We start from the raw sequence: 16,123 nt of genomic DNA on the forward strand, positions 1-16,123 counted from the left end.
AGTTTATTTAGTTTTGTAAGAAACTGTCAAATTGTCTTCCAAATCAGCTGTATCATTTTCCTTTCCCAAAAACAATGAACGAGTGTTCCTGTTGCTCCACATCCCTTGTCAGCATTTGGTGTTGTCAGTGTTCTGGATTTTCGCATTTCTCATGGATATTAACTGATATCTTATTTTTTCAATTGACAAATCCCTAATGCAATATGCTGTTGTACATCTTTTCATGTGCTTACTTGCCATCTGTTTATCTTCTTTAGTAATGTGTCTGTTCATGTCTTTGGCTCTTTTTTTAATTGGGCTGTTTAGTATTGTTGAATTGTAAGAGTTCTTTGTATAATTTGGATGAGTCTTATTTCAAATTTATCTTTTGTTAATATTTCCTCCCAATCTTTGGCTTGCCTTCTCATTCTCTTGACACTGTCTTCCACAGACCCAAAGTTTTTTATTTAAATGAAATGCAGCTTAACAATTATCTCTTTTATGGATTGTATCTTTGATGTTGTATCTAAAAAGTTACCATTATAGCCAAAATCAACTAAATTTTCTCTTATGTTATCTACTAAAAGTTTTATGTCTGTGACCCATTTTGAGTGAATTTTGAGGCAGACTGTAAGCACTGTGTCTAGATTTATTATTTTACATAGGGATGTCCAGTTGTTCCAGGACCATTTGTTGAAAAGACTATCTTTTCTCTGTTTTATTGCCTTTGTGTCTTTGTCAAAGATCACTCAACTAAATTTATGTTAGTCTGTTTCTGGACCATATGGCTTGTTTTATTGATCTTTTAAAAATCCCTCCATGAAAATCACACTGCCTTGTCCTTGTTTACTATAGCTTTACAGTAAGTCTCACAGTGGAGTAGTATCAGACCTCTGACTTTGTTCTTCACTATTCTGGGTCTTTGGTCTCCCATACAAACTTCAGAATCAGTTTAATACCCACAAAACAACTTGCTGAGATTTTGATTGGGATTGTATTGAATCTATAGATCATGTTAGAATAAATTATCATCTTGACAATATTAAGTCTTCCTGTTCATGGACATAAAATATCTCTTCATTTATTCAGTTCTACATTGATATCTTTCATCAGTTTTGTAGTTTCCCTTTTATAGATCTTTGTTATGAACTGAATGTTTGTGTCCCACAAAAATTCATGTTGATCTCCTACCTCCTAATGTAATGGTATTAGGAGGTATGGCTTTTGAGAATTACTTAAGCTTAGATAAGGTCATGAGGGTGAAATCCTCATGAATGGAATTAGTGCCCTTCTAAGAGTCATGGGAGAAGGTGATTCCTGTCTTTTTGTCAGGTGGATACAAGGAGAATTTGGCCGTCTGCAACCTAGAAGGCCATCCTCTCTGGAACCCAACCATGGTGGCCCCCTAACCTCATATTTTCAGCCTCCAGAACTGTGATACTAAGTATCTGGTTTTTTTAATAAGGTACCCAGTTTATGGTAGTTTTTTATAGTAGCCTAAACAGACTAAGACATTCCTGTAAATATTTTGTTAGATTTATACCTAAGTATTTAATTTTTGGAAACTAATATAAATAGTATTGTTTGTATATTGTTTGTGTGGACACATGTTTTCAACACTGCTAGGTAAGTACCAAGGAACACGATTGCTGGATCAGATGGTAAAAGTTTATTTAGTTTTATAAGAAACTGTCAAATTGTCTTCCAAATCAGCTGTATCATTTTCCTTTCCCAAAAACAATGAACGAGTGTTCCTGTACTCTCGTTCCAAAGTAAAAATATCATTACTTGTATATAGGAAAGTGATTGACTTTTGTATATTAACTTTCTGAAATCTTAGTATATAATCATTTATAAGGTTTATAATCATTTATAAGGTTTATTTATCAAGAGTATTTTTGTCAATTCTGTCAGATTTTTTGCATAGAGGATCATGTCATCTGTAAACAAAGAACAGTTTTATTCTTTCCCTATCTATATACCTTTTATTTTCTTTTCCTGTATTATTGCATTACCTAGGACTTACAGTATGATGTTGAAAAGAAGGGGACACCCTTGACCTGTTCCTGATTTTTGAAGGAAAACTTTGTGTTTTTCACCATTCATTATGTTATCCATACATTTTTTTGGTAGATGTTCTGTATTAAGTTGAGGAAGTTTCCCTCTATTCCTTGTTTGCTGAGAGTTTCTATTATGAAAGGGCTTTGAATTCTTTCAAATGCTTTGTCTGTATTTGTTGAGATCATTATGTAATTTTTCTTCCTTAACCTGTTGATATGATAGATTATATTAGTGGATTTTTTTATTGTTAACCCACTTTGTCTATTTTTTTAACTTCTCCCATCATAGTTTATTCCGAGATTCCCAGTACAGATATTTCTAGAAATTAAAGCAAGAAGACAATGGCACTCTTAAGTTCCTAGACCATGCAGAAAGTTTCCCAGAGAAGTAATATTTGAGAACTCAGAGACTGATCTGGCCAGAGGCTCTATCAAGTTCTTCAGTTCCCTCAAAACAATAGCTTAAAATAATGACATAGCTTGTCTTAAAAAAAAGAAAAAAAGTTTCCTAAATAACTAAAACCTCCCAGTAGGAGTAGGAGTAGAATAGCAGTCTAATAGATTCCTATACTATAGCTACAGGATCTAGGCCTTTGAGAAACTAATCCACATAATTTTACCTAAAAAATTTCAGGTTGCCCATTACATGTTAACCTTTGGCATCATTAATGACCCATTAAGTTTCCACCATTAGAAGAATGCTTTATCATGCATCTTCACTTGTTTTTCTCTTTGCTCTCAATAGAGGTTTCCTTCTCGCATATGAAACATATTTTTAATGGGTTTTTTTTTAAATCTTCAGCAATGCAAATCTCTGCCCCCTAACTCTCCTAATTCCTTCCTGGAAAATAATATTATCTTCTAATAGGAAGTGGAATACATTATCATTAAGTCCCATTTATCCAGCCTCCATAAGAAGGAAGTTATAGGGCCATCATATACATTTGGAATCCCTTAAATATACTTGCTTTCTATTAAAATATTTTGTTTATATATATGTGTGTGTGTGTGTGTGTGTATAGATAGATAGATAGATGATATTTGTGAAGAATTTACTGAAGTACAAATTGCCTTATATTGGGAAGCTAAAAATGTATCAAAATGCACATAACGATGGCTAATCCACACAATGTCTCCTATCAAATGCATCATGATCCCCCAAATCTAGAGCATATACTGGCATAAACTTTATTACATCCAAGCTAAATTTGAAAGCTTGCTTCAAAAAATTGCTCAGTATTAATTCTCAGAAGACATGTTATAGGACCACATGAGGAATTGTTAGGCAGGTGGTTGAGGAGTGCCAATTACAGAACAAAAATTAAAAGTGTAGGCAATACAGGCTTAACTTTATTTTATAATCCATAAAAATATATTAGAATAAAAATGTAATAAACTCATATACCTTTTCAAAAGTAAAGCCTGATACAGAGGTAACAGTAAAGTTAATAAATGACAATCATCAGATGAAATAATTTGGATGAAGCTTGTCTCTAGAAGAGATGGGCCTGGAAAAGTGGTTAGGAAGGAAACACAATGTACTTTTAACTTTGTATGAAAAAAAATGTTCAGTTCTCTGATGCCAAACACAGTTCTGTTTTGCCATATAAATTTTCTACATCAATTACTGACCAAATGTTTTACTAAAACTCCATTTCTGGCCTCTGTTTTGAAATCTGTTATTCCTGTTGCCACCACCTGATTGCTGTCCTCTGAAGTTTCTATTTACTTCCCACTGTCCCCTGAAGCTTCTGTTTCCTTCCCGCTGCCCTCGATGACCTCAATGCCTTCCTGCTGGCCCCTGAAGTTTCAGTACCCTTCCCGCAGTCCTTCCAGCTCCAGTTGCTCTGTGGCCACGGAGAGTTGCCAGTGCTGTGAATCATGCCATTTTTCCTGTATTTCTGTTACTGCTGCAGTAGGGACATCAAAGCAAACAACTTGCTGTCCTTTGAGAAAAACCACCCCCTTCACTTTGGATCAATCTCCTTACCTAGTTGCTCTTTAGGTTCTTTCCAAACATAACTAATGTTTGGCATTTCAACTGAGCACTTCAAGACCATGGTCACAAAGCCCACACCTGAGTTGATATTGGAGCATAGCTCTACAGATGTGGCACCTCAAATTTGGGCCAGAGCTGCCACCAGGGCTTCCATAGCCCCCTTCTCCTCTATCAGTTTCTCAGCCATTTGCTTGAAGTGACTAATAGCAGTGGGAGGAACAGAATCCGAAAGCCTGATGGCATCTTTGCTGGAAGATTGTATTATCTCTGTTGCAGAAAGAACACTAATTTGTTTAAATTTAATTCCTGCTTTCTGCTCCACTTGTGCTAACTGATATTCTTCATTGTGCTGATAAAAACAAATGCAAATCCCAGTCCTTCCAGCTCTACCCATTCGCCCAGAACGATGAATGCAGGACTCCACATCCTTTGGTGGAGAACTTTGTACAACCAGATCAATCTTAGGGATGTCTAACCCTTGTGCAGCAACGTTGGTTGCAACCAAAACTCCAAAATCACCATTTCTAAAACCTTTCAGGGTGATTTCCCTTTGCTTCTGCGGAATGTCTCCATGTAATGACTGGGCATCCTGCCTTATGGACAAATTCCAAGACAATTTCTGGGATTCTTTTTGGTTTCACAGAAGACAATGGTGCACCTGTGAAAACCACTGTACACTCGGATCACATCCCCAGTAACTCCTGCTCTCTGGGTCCAGTGGCACTTAATAGCCAGGTGCTTCACAATTATTGCAGTTTTCTGAGCCTTTTTACCAATCAGGTCCACCTGTTCATATGCATATTTCATTTATTTCTTAGCAACGTTATATCCCCAATGAGGGCAAGTTGCAGAAAAAAGCAGTGTTCAGGGATTCCCTTCTGAATCTTTCTTGTATGCCACACTTAAAATCTCTTCCACTTGATCAGCAAACCCCAAATCCAACATCTGGTCAACTTCATCCAAGGCAACATGCTTAAGTTTGGTGAGATCTAGCTTGCCATTCTGCAGGTGGTCTTTGATACGAACCGGTGTCCCAACCAGGATGTCAATCCCATTCCACCTACGTTCAATTGGACCTCCATAGGGAGTTCCGCCATAAAAACAAGCCACTGCCAACTTTTTTGTGATGTCACTGAAGTCTTTGCTTACTTGATTTGCCCGTTCCCTTGTGGGTGCAAGAACCAGTACCCAAGGAGCACAGCCTCTCTTCCAGTCTTGCAATTCTCCCAGAAGCTCCTCAGTCAAAGGGATGGCAAAGGAGAATGTTTTCCTAGTTCCTGGCCATGCCTGTGCAATTAAATTTTTTCCACTATACACATGGTGAAACATCTTTGCTTGTATAGGAGAAATGAAGTTCACCCCAGGGGCTTTGAGAAATTTAATCATCTCTTCAGATATGGGGAAATTAGAGAAAGCTCCTTCTTTTTGTTCCACAGGTATTTCTTGCTCCAACTCACTGTTACCTTCTTCACTGGCAGCTTTGGTGGAGTTAGAGTTAGGTCCAGAATCAGAGAATCCATTCTTTAGTTTGGAGCTTTTCTCCCTAATTTCTCTATTCATTCCCTTTTCTTTCTTCATCTTCTTGGGCTTAGGAGCACCTACTTCTTCTTCAGAAGTCTCTTCATTTTTTTTTAACTTTTTTGGTTTTAGAAGAAACATCTTTCTTTTCCATAGGCTCTTTGGGTTTTTTTACACTTTTGGTTTTAGGAGAAATCACATCATCTTGAGATGGCTCCTCTTTATTTTTTTCCTTTTTGGTTTTAGGAGAATTCATGACAACCTCAGAAGGTTCTGCTTTCTTCTTAACTTTTTTATCTTTCGAGGAAATAACTTCTTCCTTTTGTTCTGCTGCCTCTTCAGTTTTATTAGGTTTTGGCTTCTCTTTCCTACATTTTTTCTCATTTTGTTTTCATTGTATCTCCACTTTTCCCATGGCTGCGTCTGGTTCCAAACTGGCATCACTAAGGAGTTTCCCTGGCACCAATCAGGACGAGCTGTATAGGCCGGCCGATCTCAACCATTGCGTGGAGAGGAAGAGCTAAACCACTTTATATACCTGAGATAAATCCCAGTTCATCATGGTATGTAATTTTTTAATACATTGTTCAATTCAATTTGCTAATATTTTATTGAAGATTTTTGTCCCACCCACTTTTTATACTGGAATAGTGATTCTCAACCAGGGGATTTGGAAATGTCTGGAAATTTTTTTGGTTGTCATAGCTGTGGGGTTATAATGGCATCTAGTGGCCACAGATACTAGGAAACATACTGCAATGCACAGGAAAGTCTCCCACAACAATTATTCCATGCAAAAAGTGAAGTGCCAAGAATAAGAAACCCTGAGCTAGAAAGTGGGCTTCTATTGCCAGTGGGTAGCCTTATTTATCACTCAAAGAGAATACTGGAGGTGGGTCTTTGAAATAGTAAAAATTCTATTCTTCTAGGTATCTCTATTTTAAGTTAAAATATATGTATCTCCACTTCCTAATTCCCAAGGGCACTGCTTGTTACCTAAATCAAGACATTGTGGTAATACAGAACCTCAGCTTTCCTCACAGCAGATGTTAATACTTCCTCATCACACACTAGCAATTAGAAGCACATTTCTTACACACATTTAACTGACCAATGAATTACTATCTGGAAGACATTTTGAATGACAGATTTCTAGTTTATAGAAACCATAAAACTGACCTTAAGATAGAAAGACATTGGAGCTACCAGTGTACCATGTGTTATAAACTTATATGCCAATTCCTTTTATTTATTTATGTTCCCTCTGAATTTAAGAAGCCAGAGCTTCTGCACATTTGTGCAGCAGAAACATAATGTGGACCAGTTGGGAAGACAATGGTTATCCAGTAAGCCATCACAGAGCTTTTATCTTAGCATCACATACACTATTTTTGAAGTATTAAATATTATTTTAGTTACATAAATCTCTTAATTAAGTGAGAAGAATTGTTATTTTTCTTTTGTGCAAATCCCATATAGAAGAAATATCACCACATTATCTGTAAAGGGAAGAATATGTTAATACTGAGACTTGGATCTAAGCCCTTTAGTACATGTAATAAAGATAGAATAGAAGGGCCCTGATTATGAATAGAAACTCCACTCAGGCACTAAATAGATTGAAAAAAAAAACCCAAGAAAACAAATCTATGGCTTTACAATAATAGTACTTGTCTGATAAGTGATCATTATTTGATTTACCTGTGATATAATTTAAGAGTTTCTAAGGATGCTCCCTTTCTTAAAATGCCCTTGTTTATCCTGCCTCAAGTGCCATCAATAGATTACTTTGGAGAGTAAAGGTAACCAGAAATCTCTGAGCCTTCTAATTTAAATACACACACCCACAGAAGTGGTCCCACTTTGAGCCTCACCCAACAGTGTTTATGTAAGAGGAGGAGGGACAACGGAAGCTAAGGTAGAAAAGTTAACAAGGCGAAGTTCACCCTATTTAAGCTGAAGTCAGTCCTGGAACTCAAGCTGAGACGGGGAGAGTAGGAGGAAGAAGAGAGTTTTTCTACTACTAAGGTCTACCTGGAAGAGGATACTATAGCTGAGGAGTAAATAGTAGAAACAGTGGGGATATGAGGATGTGTTTGTGGGGGTGTCAGAAGAGAAAAGCTGAAAGGAAAGGGATGAGAGGCTGAAGGCTGCCTAATATTAGGAGTGCTTAGATGAAAAAGGTAGGTTTCCTCCCACTATAGCCTGAGAGTTGGTTTTCAAGAAAAATCATTATGAGTGAGGCTTAGGGGTTTCACTAATTAGGGAAAACCCTGAGAGGAGAGATTCATGTAGCCCTCATTGGCATATGGTTGGCAGGATTAGGACAGACAAGCAGCAGGGTTCACAAGGGACAGACACAAAGTACCACTTAATTATATGCTTGTGTTCCAGAATTAGTATCAGAAGTTTATGGTAATTAAGAAAAGCACAGTTGCTGTGAGTCATTTACCACATCTAGTGGGAAGTAACTCATTAATTGTTACTGAGTGTGTAAAATTTCAGACTTCTAAAGAAAAACACTTATCAGTAAACTACGGGGGTGTGGTCTCCTCTAAAAGAATCATTACCCTTAAGACTAAGGTAGAGCTCAATAGTCTTAAAATTCATAATAATAGCTGTTTTAATCATATAAAGCACACATATAATTTATGAAGACAATAAAAAAGTTTGCTGATGCAGCAGATCTTTTGAGTAATTAAATCTATTTTTGCTCTCAGTAATAGATAGTTCCTACCTTTCCCATAGATTCCCACCCATTGAATCAATGGAGTCATTGCTTTGATTTGAGTCTGAAAACTGACTTATTTGAATCCCTGGGAAGAAGATAATGTTTAAAATTAAAACTTTGTGAAAAAACTTAAACCAAATTCAAAAATCTTTCTTTGTATAGAAAGCCAAGTCTATTCCTAGAGTTTCACCAAAAATTGATGCTCCATGTCTATATTCTGTCATGAAAAAAGCAAACATATTATCCTTATAGTGTAATGTCCTATGCTACATTGTTCTTTGAATAATGTGATTGAGGCATGTCTTGTTGTCTCCTAGACTAAGTTTTTATTGTTCAAGTACCTGTTTTTCATATACTGAAAAGAACTTGAGAGTAAGTTTGGTCTGAGGACATCATCCTGAGGGTTGTCATTGGGGGAGGAAAGCTGTGTGTCATTCCTGGTCCTTGATTTGTTCTCAGGTCTCTTACAGTACTTGTCCCTCCTCCTCAACCTCATCATGTGCATTCCTGGCCATCAGTCCAATGTCATTTCTCCAATAAATCCCTCTCTTCTAGGCTGTTATGTTAGAAGTAGAGTTTAACCATCATTGGCTCATGTCCTTCAAAGACTCAAATAGAAGAGTGGGGATCTAATTGCTTAAATAGTCCATGTTACATAATAAATCAAAACATTCTGCTGGCTGAGATATCATGACCGACACAAAATCACCTTGGATTCATAATACATTCTGGGGGAAAAACATACTCATCTTTGGAAACTTAAACATCTGCTTCTTTTTTGTGGGGAAAAATTATTAGAACTTTCTCCAAAAAGAATTCTCAATAAATTAGGTGGCATCTTGATAAGTTAGGTGACTTCTTCAAATTCCATTTATACATATTGAGAATTATAACTAAGTTAAAGAAGTACAGAGTATTTGAGAAGGTCCTGATACTCTACCAGCCATAGCTGTGTTTTATCTTCAGCTGACACGTTATTTCTGTTGTAATAAATGCCTTTTGTGTTAAATAATTCTTTTCTTATTGAAATGATAGGTAGTTGCTATTTTACCTTTTGCTGAATCCTTAAGAAAAAAAATCAAGCCACATGGTCTGTAGGGACAGCAGTATATCTAAGTTACAAAGACCAGGACACAATCCCTTAGGAGCTAGAGAAGAATTAGAAATCACTCTTTATGATTAGGTGTTCCTTCACTGATGAAAGAGGCCACAAAAAAATAGCTTTACACCTCCACAGTGACTCCACTTCTCTGAACAAAGACTAGTTCATGACCAGTGGTATAATGTGAGGGATTCAGAAAAAAATCTCTCTTCAAATGTTCTTGTGTTTCCTGGCTCAGATTCTTGCATCAGTTTAATTTGGATGTATCTAGAGATCTCTGAGCTCTCTAAATGCACATATCTACTTTAAGCATTATCAAACAGTGTTGTGTGTATAGTCAGAAAGGCAGTGGAACTTACAGGGGAAAAAAATCACAAAGGCAAATTTTATTTATGTCACCATTTATTCTGTCAACCATGGAGCCAAGCCCTGGAAGCGAGAAGATAGAAGGAAGAAGGGATGATGTTTACAGGCACAGACTTCCTGAGAGAAGGTACCCTGTGGAGCAGAAAATGAAAAACATAAGAAAGTAAAGCTGTGTTTGGGAGAAAAGGACCAGGGTAGTCAAGGTACATTTAGTGCTCTGAGATTTGTTTGATACTGAGTGTGCATAATGAAAATATATGAAAAGAGTAGGTTTCCCCAATACACAGCCTGGGGGAAATTGTCTGTGGGAAATGCTCTGATGAGTGAGGTTTACTTGAGGGTACACAAAGCAAGGAAAGGATCGAAGTAGCCTACAAAGCCCCTACGTGGCATTGGGACAGGCAAGAAATGGGATTTACAGAAAGGAGAGACTAATGGAAGTGCAGTCTGTGCTTACCTCAAATAGACAGCTACTGGCGAAGGTTTAAAGTAATATAAACTGGGATATGTGAGAAAATTCAACACTGCAGTAATCAATATATTTTTTAACTAATCACCCAAAACAACGTTTATGCCTAGAAAACTCCCAATACAGGTGTAGTGACAATGCAGCCTTAGAACAAAGTGATCATCTCTCAGCTTTGGCTTCCAAAACTGGCGTCTTTGAGTCTGACTGGTAGTACAAAATACTCACACAAACTTTCAGGATGGAAGAAAAAATACACTGCTCTTTAAAAGATGATGAGACTAACAGGGAATTCATGGGATCCAGCTGCAGACTAGCATAGCACAACTTTTCACCTATGATTTAGCTAATATGCGGGGCATGAAAATCTGACCAAAACACCAAGGACATTAGAACCCATCTAAGGTGAGATAGGATGTCTTTGAAAGATCTTGCTCTTAACTGCATGGGCACTTTGAGGGCCCTCCTGTAGCCTGGCCTCAAATAAAGGGGCTGCTTACTTGGTAGAATAGATCTTCGAGATCATTTAAAACACATCCAGTTTCTATGTGGACAATACAATTGGAAGGTGGCCATGGGATAAGACAGCCATCTGGGATCAGCACAGTGGAAAATTCTCACTCTGCTGTATTACTTTTACCAATCACCAAAAGTGGCCTGGTGAACACTGAAGACTTCCACCGTGGTTACAAGGGCCCTCTAAATAAACGTATGGTTTGGTCCCAACAAGCAACAAATAATCTTGACTGAAACAAATGCAGATGCTAGAGTATAGGGTTGACTGGACTTTATTAGAATAAACACAAGCCATTACCCAGAGCTAAAAGTGATAGGATTTATCAAGGCCTAATATATATTGGGCCTGGCATATTCACTGAAGGAATTCTTCATGATCTGCACCACTGTTAAGTATTTCCATTGGCCCTCCCATCTTAGAGGAGGGGTGATTGGCATTTGAACACAGCAAAGCATTTCTGAATAGGTAAACTTGAAAGATCCTGGACTCAAATATATTTAAACCATATTTTTAAGCTTAAAACATTTATATTATTGGGTACTGATCTAATTTCTCAAATGCCCTGACTGATCAGGAATTGGATGGAATTGGTTGTCATGACACTTGAAAAACTGGGGCAAAATTTAAGTAAGTACCTGCTCTAAGATTGCCTGAATGTTTAGCTGTGAGGGTATGATGGCATTCATATAATGTTTCCTTTAGGTATGGGAGTAATAAGTACCACAGAACATAAAATGATACCAACCCTATCAATAAGGGTGTTCAGGTAAAGTAGTAGTGCTTAGGTCTCTTTTTCAACTATGAACTTGTTCATGGCAGGTGAATTGCTGACTGGATTCCAGCCCAGTTGCCTCAGAAAAACGGCTGGATTTAGGTAATTGAGCAGCATCAAATTCTGCAATGCTCTCAGGTACCTGGACAGCAGAAATCGCCCCCGGGCTGTAAGTCATAGCCATGGGTAGCCCTTCAGATGAAAATGGGCTCTGGTGCAGAAATTCGTCAGTTTGTGAAATACTACACACTTAAAAAGTTCTGTGACCACAGAACATTACCACTGTAAAAACGGATACCAGACATCCCTCTCCTGGTCACTCTCAGTTCAGTGACCAGACCACAGTTGAGAGCAGAGCAACAGAAATGACCACCAAATGTATTTGGAAACATCTGACAATAACAAAGAATGCCAGTGAACAAAAAGCACTGGGCTTGGTAAAATGCCTGTAGCACCCTGGCTTGGATAAATGCCTCTTATTCATATTTGTTATGAATGCTTTATCCTATGATTTAATTCTTTGTCACGCTGTAAGTCTTTGGCCTCAGGCCTTGTTGAAATAATTTTCTGGCTGTAAAATCATAACTAAGGTTTTCCTGTAGAATGAACAAGGGATTTCACTTTGACTACTCTGAAATAAAACATAAATAAAAATATAAACTAGTTTCTTTCAAATGTGTTTGATTTGAAAGATATGAAAAAGCATAAAGATATGAGATAGTTGTATGATGACTCTATACATTAGACTCTTTATCTATAAAATGGGGATAATAATAATACCTACTTCATGAGGATGTTGAAAGAATTAAATAGATAATATATGTAAAATACATATATAAATATGTATGCTTAGTACATAAATATGTAAATATATTTATGCAAATAGTTACATAAATATTATCTTTAATTGTTTACATAAGATATTATTTTCCAAAGTACCAATTCAGGTCCTAGTATATAGTAAGTGCTCTAGAGTATTACTTATGTCACCAAAGGTACTACTTCAAAAACATTGCTCTGCCATTGACATTAATCTTCTCTTTCTTGTTGATAACAAATCATCACCTTTCCTACTGCAAACAGAAGTGGATCTCTGCCTTCATCAATAGCCAGGAGATCAAGCAAGGAGAGGCAGAGCTGTGTCAGGGATCTTCACATTTATCACTGGAGGAAAAATAAAGAAGACATTTCTGAAGCATTAACTCATGAGCCTAGGATTCTAAATTACATCGCCTATAAATCTAAGCTCCCCAAGACTAGGATTTATACCTGGGCTTTGAGAAATGAAGAATAATGGTGCTTTTTTATCTGCTAGGGCCTGGTGGATGGCGGAGATCCCAGAATTAACACTCAAAATCAAGGCTGCTGAAGAAGCAATGACCATTCTAAACCACTTCCAGGTATTTTATCCGGTGACAATCTGTCATATGATTCAGGTGAGAAACGAGAAATGAGAATGCTAACAGGAAATTCTCTGGTCATACTTCGTATTGTTGGTGTGGGGTAGTTCTCAGGCAGCTCTTTTTCTCTCCACAGAAAAAGCAATTGTGATTAGCAGAAGTGTTTCTAACCCCTCATTGGTGGTTTTTAGCTTTCTCATTCCTCCTTCTACGGGAAGTTTGCATCTTTTGGTAATTTAAATGTAGGTCTACAGTGTTAGAAGGAAATTGGAATTGCTTTTCAGTGTTGGTTACAGTGGAAAAAAAATTTTCTTTCGTTTTAGATTAAACTGTCTTGTTAGTGACTGGAAAGAGGAATTTTTTTTTTTCAATCAATTGCCCTCTAAAGAAAAATACTATAGATTTTAATAATGTTAATTAAAAAAAAACCACCAAATGAAGCTCAGACCAAGTTGAGTGCACTCCAGATCACCCAGTCACTATTGATGAAAGGCCTCAACAGAAGAATACCCAATTCCCTTAAAGTTCAAAATAAACTAATGGCATAGAACAAATATTTTCCTAATATTCTGATTAAAACAGAGAAACAAAAGCTCTGAAGCAATGTAACTGGAAAAGTGCCTGATTTTTGATATTTTAAAAAGCAACAGGCTGGGAGATTTGTGAGGGGTTTCAGAGCAGCTGGCATGGACAGGGCCTCCCCCAAGCAAGTACTTAGTGAAGCTTGCTGGCCTGGCAACACCATGTTAGGCACCACAGAGTGAAGGCTCACCGAGCAGAGCATGTCTCCTTTTCTGAAAGTGCTGAAAATCTGCTTGGAGAGCTATCATCAACCCAAGGACAGTAATTCAACTGGAGAACAAAGAGCAAATTCACAAATAAAAGCCATCATTTGGGTTCATCTCTGAGGTGACACAGGTTACAAGAGATAATGATAAACTAATAAGAAGACAAAAGATCTGAGTTCTAGTCTTGACTCTGCCACTGATTAATTTTTGGCTTTGAAAAGTTATTTAAACTCCCTGGGCATCAGGTCCCTGTAGTGGAGGCGTAAAATATGGGGCTAAAACATGAGCATGCTTTAGGAAGGCGAATGTCGTTTCCTGCCAGGTGCCAGCTGCCTCTCCCTTCTTTTCTGATCAACTGCAAGATATCCATAGTAATTCTATATCTCTTAGAATCTCGAAGAAAATGAGACCTTCTACAGCTAATGAACAAAGTAAAATCTCTCCTGTCTAGGAGTTCACTGTCTTAAGGAGAAGAAAAATTTTGAGTGACTATAGATTTTTTTTCCTTTACCAATTTTTGAAATTTTCTATAGTGATTGACTATGATCCATCATTGATTTCACCACATGAAAGAGCAGTTGTGATTATGAGAAACAACATAAGTTTCTTAAGGCAATTGGTATAAAGTCTCTCTCATAGTAGCTTCTCAATTAGCAGGAGCTCTAATCATTTTCTCATTAATTAGGTAAACTTGTGGGCACAGGGTTCCAGGTATCACATGGTGATTAAAGATGGGATTTATACTTCCACTTTCAGCACCTCTATTTCTCTTTCAAAACATTTTTCAATATATTTGTAAAAGATTTTACATTTATTGATGAAAACTTAAAATGGCCCCTGTGACTCTTGTTTCAAAGGAAATGAGAGTGAGAGCTTTCGTCTCTCCTCAGACTTTTTTTTTTTTTTTTTTTTTTTACAATGGGGCTATAGGCAAGCAAATGAGAAAAAACCATCATTTGCTTTAGTGTCCTAACCAAATGGTTAGAACCTTTTTTTGTGTGTGTATTTTTTTTCATATTCTTGTGCTCAGAATCACTAACAAAAAGTCCTCTATAGCAAATGCAAGGATTAAACAGCAAAACCCTAAATGTTAGGAAAAATTGTGGTATTTGAAAGTTATTCCCCTCGTCTTCAAATTTTAATTAAGAAGGCTAAGAAACCACAAGTTCCTATGTGATGTGTGAACCACATTCTAAAAATGTGTGCCCTTTTGATAAAAGTTGACACCAGTGGTATTTAACAAGGCCAGTAGGTCACAGGACTCCATAACTTTTGCCTTGAGCTGACCTTATTTAATGATCTAAAAACAAATCAAAACATCTTTGCAGCCATTAAGAATTACTAAGAGAGGTTGACTCTGTCCCTTGATTATTTAGGTTACTAGAGAACTGGATTCCTCCCACCCTCCCTCACTACTGCTCTTCCCCTTCTTTCATTCTATCACCTCCCTTTCTTTCTCCTTGCTCCTTTCTACCTCCTCCTCACCTGCCCGACACTGGAGCCCGCTTCTTTCCCTGAGATCCACATACAGGGTCAGATGAGCACTCATTCATAATTCTCCGCATTTGAAGCAGACTCAGTTCTACTCTATAGGGTCTAAAAATGGTATGTTATTGATATTTTCTTTCTACATAAGTAAAACGTATTAATCATAAAAAACTACAGTCAAGCAAAAAAAAAAAAGAAAGAAAAGAAAATGAAGCACATCTATAATCTACCATCCAGAAAACCATTGTTATAGTGTATAACATATTTTTCTAGTGTGTTGCTATGCCTACAGGACAATTTTTTACAAAATTTGGATCATAGTATCAGATAGTTTTCTAATTTATTGCCTTTCACTTAATGATTATACAAAATTTTCCAGTTCCCCCACAATTCTAAAACATTATTTTCCATTTCAATTTAACAAACATTTCTTTAAAGCTACCATACACACAACTCTATGTGACTCAATAGGGGCACAGGTGAACCAAATAAAGATAGCTCTGCTTGCAAACACAAAACAAACACAAGAAAGATGAGTGTTAGGAAGTGGGTGGATAGGATGTTATAGAAGAAGTAAACACCCAGGTGATTAAACCTTGACCAGAGGTTGGGAAAGGGTTCTCAAGGAAGTAAATTTACCTAGTAAAGAGAACGTAGGTATTCCAATGTATAGCTACACCTGTAGACATATCAGCTCACATCCGGGGCCTCTCCAGCCAGCCAGGTAGCTCTTCCAGGTATTCACAGCTACTTCATTCTATCTGTGTGAAAATAGGCTTGTTTCTTTGCTTTTGCCAATTAAATGGATATTTGCTTATTAACAGGCATCTTCTAGGCCACCGGCCTACGATAAGAAAAGTTATAGAGGAAAAACAGTAACTGTGTATTTCTCCAGTCTGGCCTCAATTTCAGGACTGCCTGCTGAATGCACTGCAGT

General features: G+C 37.2%; 1 pseudogene; it reads right to left on the reverse strand.

The window, feature by feature from the left end:
• Positions 1-3,663: 3,663 nt before the first annotated feature.
• LOC129073581 (nucleolar RNA helicase 2-like) lies at positions 3,664-5,827 on the reverse strand (annotated as a pseudogene).
• Positions 5,828-16,123: the final 10,296 nt, after the last annotated feature.

This window comes from Pteronotus mesoamericanus, unplaced genomic scaffold (assembly GCF_021234165.1).
Source record: "Pteronotus mesoamericanus isolate MK-2021 breed Mesoamerican mustached bat unplaced genomic scaffold, CSHL_Meso_final contig_42, whole genome shotgun sequence".
Classification (NCBI taxonomy): domain Eukaryota; kingdom Metazoa; phylum Chordata; class Mammalia; order Chiroptera; family Mormoopidae; genus Pteronotus; species Pteronotus mesoamericanus.